Raw genomic sequence first — 7537 nt, 5'->3', positions numbered from 1 at the left:
ATTAACCTTCGGTTCCAGGGTCCAATAGGTCTTCTGTTTGTTGCTTAGTCGTACTATTGCTCATTGCTACATAAAAGCCCATTGTCAGGTCAATTAATTGTTTTGTTGCTCACTCGTGCATGCAAGTTAATTAACTATCCAGTAAAATTAACCTCTGGTTTCAGGGTCGGGTAGGGCAGGTTCCTTTTCAGGTTCATTAGCTATTTTGTTGTCCACTGATGCATGCAAGTTAATTAGCTATCTAATAAATTTAAGATGTGGTTTTCCTGTTTGGTAGGTCTTTTCTTTTCTTCCTTATACCACTATTCTTTTTGTTCGGTTGCTCACTAATGCACGCGGTTAATTGACTGGCTGTTCTTGTTCCTCGTCGATGCATGCAAGTTAATTAATCATCCAATAGAAAGAATCTTATGCTCTCAGGTCCAGTAAGTCTTTTATTTTCTGCTCTATTTGCAGTCTAACACTCTATTTGTTATCAAAGAAAAGGAGGTGGAATCTGACATTGTCCATGTTAGTGCTAATCGATGTAAGGACGCAAAGAAACAAATGATTTCACGAACCATATATCATAGGGAAATCAACAAAGAAGGTAAATTTACACAAAGAAAAAGAATATTGTTTATCACTTAATTTCTCCTACTGATTTATCCTTTTAAACCATCTTTGTTCATCACCTAAATATGCACGGAAGAGGATCACTTTAGCCGATGGGAAACACATTATCAATGGTACGAACCTACCTGCCCCCCCACCCCCCCATTTATATCACATGTTAACATGGATTGCTCGTTACATTCAATAAGTATCCATGGTCACTGATGAGGCAAGTGGCCAAGGTGAGATTTGGAAGGACGGTGCCACAAATGAACTTAATTGACAAGCTCACACGTAAAAAATGTGGTTTGACGTGTTTTCCAATTTCTATGGCTTTCCTTGTTAAATTTCTGAAAATAAATTAAGAAAATCATACTGAATGTGGACCTTTATTTCATCTGCATTTACAGCAATGATAATATTAAATTTCTTTTGTCATGAGTTCTCACTCATCAGAAATTAGTAGTATAGCCTCCAACCAACACACAAAGAGTTATATGTCCCTTCGGTTGGTTGTTTTATTTTTCTCTGTTGTAGAATAGGAATAATATATGTGCATCTATTTTTCGCTGCATCGTATTTTCACTACCAGTCACTCAGTAAGGTCTTAACTTCTCCAATGATTTGCATTATTGGATCCAGAGATGTATCGACATCTTCTGTTCTTGAAGGTCTGAATCTATTTACATTTATCTGAAGAACAAAATGGTTGTTAACAAGTTTAGTACCCTCAAGATCTTTCTCAATGTTGCTTGTGCTTGAGCTGCTATTCTGAAACATAGCTATTGAGGTGCTTATCTTTTAGTTTGAATTTTGTTAATAAGGTCTGAAGGAGTAGGGCATTTTGGAGACCGAGCTCCATGGAGCCCTTTATTTTGGAAAATTCAAATTCATAAATTTCAGTTTAAAAAAATTCTGAAAACATGCACATGTATGCAAGGATGTTAAGTGTATGTGCGAAAAATTTCACTATGAAATAGCTTGAATTGCAAGCTGCACAAAGAAAAATCATAGACTTTGAAGATGAACAGTACACATGCTAAAAAGCACCAGAATTTTCTTTTTTGTGTAGCTCACATTTTAATGTGTTTTGACCTGATAATTTGCACACATGTACATTATGTATCTAGGTATATGTGTGTTTATTTTCAGAATTTTTTGAAACTGAAAAGTTTGAATTTTGAAGTTATCGAATAAAGGCCTCCATGGAGCTCGGTCTCCGTTTGGCATTTTCTGGTCTGAAGATATCATAACTGTACTATTTTAAGATGACTACAAATTGCCGGAATTAATATATGTCACAACCCGCTGATCATGAACAGCAAGCAACTCCTACCCATGTCCTAAATGTGGATATTGCAAAGAAAGGTACGGCATGGTAACCAACATGGGCAACAAGATAGTATAATCCTTCAACATAAGTAAAACATAAGATAGGGAATTCATGATGCTTGCCTTCCTGGTCAGCGTCCTGATGAAGCTGTGGATCGAACTCATAATACCCCTCATTGCCGGACTCTATTTAAACGATTAAGAAACCCTGGAAAAGAACCAAACGGAGGAAAATCAATATTCATGAATTTCCAGAATGTGTACAGTGCATGAATTGTATGTGATGTCATCCAGAAAGTTGAAAATGAAGTTACTGAAATTGGGAATAACATTTTCTTAGGGTCCTAGAATGCAAGTTATGAATTTTCAAAGATTTAAAGACATTTTGTTAAAGTGCATCTTCCTTTATTTCCAAGCAACAGTACTGAATAAGCATATATATGTCTATTCCTTAGAAAGGGGATATGGAGTAGTACGAGAAAGGGGACCCAGGAGCAACCAACATATATAAGCTTAGTACTACTCCAAACCAAACTAGAATGATTTTGTTATGGATTTTACAAGTTCAACTCTGAGATCTTACACTGATACCCTGTGAACTACGAGTTGACAAATCATGCATCACACCTTGTTTAGAATGTGTTTTTTTAATAAGTTTTTCAACTGATAATGCTATATTAGTTCTTCATAGATGAAAAAAAGTAAAAACATAGATGTTCTTTTGAGTATTAACAATCAAGCTCTTTCATACTATTTGGTTTATAGTTTCATTCTCATCTCTTCTATTTTTGACTAATTAAGCGGGGTGTATTCTCCGGCTTCTTTAATGAAGGCCAATTTATTCTCATCTAATATTATGTATGTATATGTGTGCTCTCAGTGATGGATAATTTGGTGATATCGTGCCTGTATCCAGATGATGCACTCTCATATTAGCTGCAATCAGATTTTTTAACTGTGCATATAATCTCTGACAGATCTGCAATCACCAAGGTACTCACAGAAATATCTATCTACTTACTATCTAACTAATCATGCTGGAGTGGAGCTGCTGCTTTCGTACTTTATAGCTTATTTACATACTTTCTGCTTCAAAGGTTCGCTGTTTGTTTTATCTATTTTTTTCGAATCGCTGTTAGTTTTATCTGCTACTTTGTCTTTCTAAACTGGTGATGATCAATGCTGAAAATACTTTACGAGTCTGTATACATATTGCAAGTCAACGGGTTGAGCATTTTTATGTGATTTTCCTGATAAATCAAATGTTAAAATGAAAACTTTTATACACAGGCAAGTCTAGCCTTTGTCTGATAGTGTGACGAGCAAATTAAACAATGTTGAATATGACCATGTTTTTTCATAGCAAATCAATCTCTCTTTCTATGATCTATCAAGCATCAACAGCAAGCAACAAGCAGCCAGCAGCAAAGAAGGGACAGGAGCAAAGCAGCCAATAGCAAACAAGGGACAGGAGCAAAGCAGCCAACAGCAAAGAAGGGACAGGAGCAAAGCAACCAGTGGCAGCAAACAGCAAACAACATCAGCAGCATGCAGCCAACAACATGCAGAGGCGATTTCTCACCATGCTGTAAGTGGCAAGGTTGGACGGAGCAGAGCAACGAGCTCCGGACAGCGACAATGGAAGTCAACGTCAGGGAAGAAGTAGGAGGGACCCGCGGCTTCGAGTCCATGGTCCAAAGGAGATGCGGGACAACACGGAGCCCGTCATGGTCCCTGGAGTTGTTCGGTGAGGAGGATGACCGCGGTGCTGCAGTGGCGGCCGACGGAACCGACGAAGACAACCTCGGTCCAAGAGGCTGCTGCATGTCGGTGCCCCGAATCACCATTAAAGGAACGGCAGGAGTAACAATGGAGCTAGGGGAACTACCTAGAAGCAAGAACGCACCGGGAAACAAGGTGGTTCACGGCGGTGTCTAGCGGGCGTGCATGTCGGAGCCGGAGGCATGGACGTCGATCCGGACTGAGGGCTAGCGTATCCCGCCGATTCCTGCGGCTGGTGTTGCAACTGCGACCTGCACCCCCAGTGAGCTAGACGAGGAAGGGGATCCAGAGAAGAGGAAATGAAGTGAGGGTAGTGGGCTGGAGTAAGAGATAAGGTGAAGGAGCATGGTTCACGGGCGCGTGTGGCGTGTCCCTGCGAGATGGTGATAAGGCGATTTTGTCCTGACCTGGAAGGCCCACTGCTAAGTGGCAAAGGGCTGGAAGAAAATAAAAACAAATGAAATCGGCTGGAATATCTCTTCCTCCTTTACTCCTTCATAAGCTTCTCAGGGTTGCCATGCTCTAAATTTTTAGAATATCTACTTATATAATATAACTATGAAATTTCAGTATATATGCAGTATGCATAGATCTTATTATTTCACATGTTTTTATGATGAGAACACATCCAGAGAAAGGTTCTAATGTAATGAACTGCACTTATTTATGATAGCTCTTCCATCCTAATAAGATCAGAAGAATTTGTCCTTGGTTTGTTACTTTTCACACTGTTATGTTTAACGTTGTTGTCCAAATGGATGTGCCTTATTGTCCAAATTTCACTTTACACTAAGATTCATAAATCTGATTGATGAACAAGGTTACAAAAAAAGCAGCTCGACATTTATCGAGTTGTTGAACCATGCAATTCATGTTATGAACAGGTTTTAAAAAATGGTCTTGATGAAAAGTGTTGTTCTATAAATAGCTTTATGCCATTTTTTAGCCTTTCCTGATTTTGTTATGTTAGCTTTTATTAAAATTTGTTTTAGTTGACTCGACCTTCTATTCAATCATGTTGGATGCTTGGGTTAGAATCTAACAATGCTGCTTCTGGATGCTCTGTTGATGCACATGCAAACACACGTCGCTTTCGCCTGGAGTTGGTCCTGAATCAATCTCATATGTATTGTTTGAATACTCGGCTACCTCTACCTTTTTGCGCCATGGACGCAACGGGTCATCTAGAGTCATGGAGAAAAGGGCGAGAGCACGGGAAGTAGATATTCTAAAAGTCTTGAATCAAGCAACATAGACACATGATGGTGAAGTGAAGGAACTTTACCGCATAATAGATACAAACTTCACAACAAGATCAACACCCAAAGCCAACAATCTGAAACATATTTTCTCACAGATAAGATATGTTTTTGATCGTCTTAATGATATAAGTTTAAAATTAGAAGCCGTTATACAGAAAACAAACAAGTATTATTGGAGTCTGGATGATGATAACGAATGAATTTTTGCTCTGAGCAATGCAGGAAATGAAGAACAACAGCTATGAAGACTTGCCTCAAAGAAATCGTTCTAAACATCCAGCAATACATCTGTCTAGCGTAGCTCCGCCTATCTACATGCCTTACTCATAACATTGTAAATGATCGTTCGTAAGCTTCTTAGAAAACATGTATCATCAGCAACCATCTATCTATCATCAATTTGTACTTATTTTCATATGTTTTCTTCTGTATCTACATATTTTGATACACACTCTTTCAATGGTTGGCTTGCTCTCGGCCTTTGCGCCATGGGCGCAACGGGTCATCTAGTGAATATTGCAACTCTAACCGGTTAACTTGTTGTAGTATCATTTTCTTCTTTCTTTCTTTCTTTCTTTTTCTGCGTCTGGAATTGAGAGAGTTCTTGTGTGTGTGTGTGTGTGTGTGTAGATCCTCCAATACTAATTAAGCGGCAATAATAATGCTTGCCTTAAGATATCTTAGAATCAATTGTGCAATGGGCTAATATTACGTGGTGTTTACGACCAACAAAAGTATAGAACATGTATAGGAGCTTGACCTATCACTAGTAGAAAAAGGACCTGATATGAGACACATTAGTGCCGGTTTGATTTTGAGCCGGCACTAATGTGTCCAATAGTGCCGGTTCCAACGGCTAGCCGGCCGTTCTCATTAGTACGAGTTCGTGGCGAACCTTTAGTACCGGTTCGTGGCACGAACCGGTACTAAAAAGAATGGTGGCAGGGTGTTGTCAGTCTGGGCCCCTCTAGCACCTTTAGTACCGGTTCTTGGCACGAACCGGTACTAAAGGTCCACCTACATAAACCCTTCGTCCACCCGAGCCACTCTGTTCTTCCCCTTTCCCCTCACTTCCTCTGTTCTTCCCCTCTCTTCCTCGAGCTCCTCACAAATTTTGCCCAAAATTTGTCAAGATTTGAAGGCCCCCATCCATTCAAATGATCACAAAGGTTAGCAACTTTGTCCTTTCAACTCTCATTGCTAGATTAGCTCTTGCAATGCTTTGTATAGTGATTAATTTGGGAGGAATTATATTTGCTAGTATTTGATTTATATGCAATTTGAGGTCAAAAATAACACTTAGTTTGCATATGTAGGTGTGATTTACTTAGTGCCTTCTAAATCTCCGTCGTAACCACCGTCGATCGCCCGCACCGTCCCGTCGCGGGCACCACCTTGTGATGAGGCTCTTGTTCATGAATGTTTTACATTACCAAATTGATGTTTGTGTGATTTGGATATATAGTTACTCGTATAATTATCTTATCCATACGTTGTTTGTCATACATAGTGCCATGGTTTTGATATCCGTCCCCGTCGGCCCTCGTCCTTGTTATGATTCAGATGTGGTATATTCTCATTTAAAACTAGTTGTTGCATTTCGTGTTTATGACAAATTATGCCCATCAAGTTGACATCGATATTTTTATCTAGGAGGTATGTGAACCGGAAATTCCAGCCGACCCTATTGTCGAGAGGTTAAATTTAGTTGAAAGAGAAAACGAGTATTTGAAAGAAAAATTGAAAAGAATTGAGGGGGAGAAGATGGAATTGGAGTTGCATGTTGCCGATGTCGTCGATGATCACAAGATCAAGATGGAGAAAATGAGGTTGAAGATTAGAAAGATTAGAAAATATGCCATTGATAGTGTGGCTTGGTATCATTATGCTGTTGGATTAATTGTTACCTTAGTTGCGATCTTTATCGCATTTGTTGTTGCATTTAAATTCTTTAGCTAGAGAGTTATTTATATGTTGCATTTAATTAAGTGTTGTATATGAACTTTATGTATGAACTTTTTGTATGAACTTGTATTAATTTGGTCTATTCGGTGTTGTGTAATGAAGATGAACCGACAATGGATGTATGATGACCGATGCTCTCCCGAGTTCATTATCTGATTCAATTCCATTCTCGTAAAGACCCTGAAGCAGGCGTCGGGGAATAATCTGTGTGCATTCTACGTTTGCGAGAACATTCGCATGATGACGTCCGAAAGAAGCAGATCTGATAGACAGGACTGGGTACGTTTGTCAGAACACTATTCACACCATTATCGATATGTAGTCACACAACTAACACACATGCATATCGATCTCCTTCTTAACAATTCAGAGAGGTGCGGGATAAGCTCCTACCATCGGACCGCATACTAGCACTTCAAGAGGAAATAGCCGGATTTTTGCTCGACCAGGTCATAAATCCCGAAGGAGAATACTATTACCCGCTACCGCCCCCATGAACCACTTGTCATCGTGCTCCGGAGGTACCAAGGCAACATATGTAGGAGAAATTGTATATGTATACATGTGTATGTGTGAATAATGGTGTTGGTTGTGAGACATTC

At 39.3% G+C, this 7537-nt stretch overlaps 1 long non-coding RNA gene across 1 annotated transcript; it reads right to left on the bottom strand.

The window, feature by feature from the left end:
• Positions 1 to 1868: 1868 nt before the first annotated feature.
• Positions 1869 to 4389, bottom strand: LOC119313977. The gene is made up of 3 exons (XR_005152224.1): positions 3833 to 4389; positions 3509 to 3746; positions 1869 to 2134 (listed from the first exon to the last, which is right to left on the bottom strand). It is a non-coding gene; the product is annotated as an uncharacterized LOC119313977 (long non-coding RNA).
• Between the last annotated feature and the right edge of the window lie 3148 nt (positions 4390 to 7537).

Source organism: Triticum dicoccoides, chromosome 1B, assembly GCF_002162155.2.
Source record: "Triticum dicoccoides isolate Atlit2015 ecotype Zavitan chromosome 1B, WEW_v2.0, whole genome shotgun sequence".
In the NCBI taxonomy this organism is placed as follows: Eukaryota; Viridiplantae; Streptophyta; class Magnoliopsida; order Poales; family Poaceae; genus Triticum; species Triticum dicoccoides.
The sequence above is the reverse complement of the archived record's forward strand: the minus strand, read 5'-3'. Positions and strand labels throughout refer to the sequence as shown.